The sequence below is a fragment of the Nelumbo lutea genome, chromosome 1 (assembly GCF_056320005.1).
Source record: "Nelumbo lutea isolate HS-2025 chromosome 1, American lotus-T2T, whole genome shotgun sequence".
In the NCBI taxonomy this organism is placed as follows: domain Eukaryota; kingdom Viridiplantae; phylum Streptophyta; class Magnoliopsida; order Proteales; family Nelumbonaceae; genus Nelumbo; species Nelumbo lutea.
Window position 1 is genome coordinate 191,493,838 of NC_142684.1, and position 1,884 is coordinate 191,495,721.

Consider the following 1,884-nt stretch of genomic DNA (forward strand, 5'->3'; position numbering starts at 1 on the left):
CCTCTGTTGGATGAACTTCGAAGTCCTAATTATATTATCAGTTGATTGTAGCCATACATGATGATGATTTGATTGTAGTCATATATTTTTCATTTCTTACTTTAGAGGATGGATGCATCTGCAAATGTTGTTTGGCATGAATTGTTTTTCTTAGCATATCTTTGAATGATTTTATTCCTTTTTTGCCTCTTTAAATGAAAATCATAAATGCTTTTTATCCATTCATATGTCCCTAAATATTAAGCAGTATTGGTGATATTATTGTAAACATTCATCTAAATTTACTAATTTTATAAATAGATTAATGATTTCAAAGTTATTGATACATTTTTGGAAATGGGTTGCTCAACAAGACATTGATCTTTTATTGTTAAATAGTAAATTTCAAATTAAATGATACTATAGTTGCCCTTACTTAGTATGGGGTCATTGTCTAGATAAAACATGGTAAGTCTCTTAAATCAAATAAAGAGCCTAACCTAAATGCCTATTATAAATAATTAAAAAAATGAAATAATTCAGATTAAATAAAATAATTACTTACTGAAAATTACCGAATTAAGTAAATAATAATAACAATCAATTATTTATAGAAATAATTAATAATAATAACAATCATCAAGTACTTAATTAAGTAAATAATAAAAAAACAAAATAACAATCATTAGTTATCATTAATGTTTATACAAAGCATGCCCCATAATAATTACCAAATATAGTAATTAAACCTTAAATAAGAATTAATATTTATTAACAGTCATTAAAATTGTTGTTAAGCCAAATCATTTGATTATTCTTAAACGGAAAATATGAATTAACAAATCTATTATATAATAATTATACTCGGTTGGAAAAAATGTTTTAAGTAAATATTTAAATAATTACAAAATTCGTTAATATTATTACTAAATAACAAAAAAATTAAATTAAATACTAAAATAAATTAATAATAATAAGAATAATGACCCATATAATTTTATGGGTTTCACATATAAGGGTCAATTTATGTGGACTCGTAGACTGTATGGGTGTCTTAAAAAATGACAGTATATAAACAGTAATAAAAAATGGTAATAAAAATCATTAATGTTTATTCATATATATATATATATATTTATTTTTAATGGTAATAAAAATCAATAATTCACTAGTTGATGGTTATATATATTTATTTTTAAACGAGTTGTAGATGGTTATACAGATGAAAAATGTGCCATTTCTAATTGGATTGCAGTCAGGATCCTGAATTAGATCGCCATCATATTCAGAGTAGATCGAATCAAAATCCAATCAATTGATAGGCATAATCGTTAGGATACCAGATCACTTTTGTAATATTTGAAGCAGTTCTTTTTAGATGGGAACAAATCCCTATTTGTAGCGGGTCAAGATGGATTTAATCTAGATCAAATGTGCACAATGCCCTAAACCTAAAGACCTAAACAAAGTATGATAACCCTATTATTCTATTTATTCGTGCCATGTTCCCCTCCTCTGTTGCACACAATCCCTAGTAAATTTGTTTGTTAATCTATTAAGCTAATTGAACACGAATAAATGACAGCTCTGTTTTAAGCTGTAGTGGTACCAGATTGATGCTTAGTTCCGTTTGCCCAATCGAAAAACAATAAGACCTAAACAGGTAGAGTGGTTATGAAAGGTCTACTAGTGGCGGAAATGGATTAACAGAGGATGGTGATTTACTAAAATGCCCTTTTAGGATTCGTATGGTCGAAAGGATGTCATTTCAAAATGGCGAAAATGGGTAGGGAAAACCAGTTGATCTCACCTTCATTGACAATTAAATTGATCTATGCTTTGCTCATTTGACTATGAGAAAGAAGCAAGAAACATACATACACAAGCATGTAAAGGAGAGAAAAA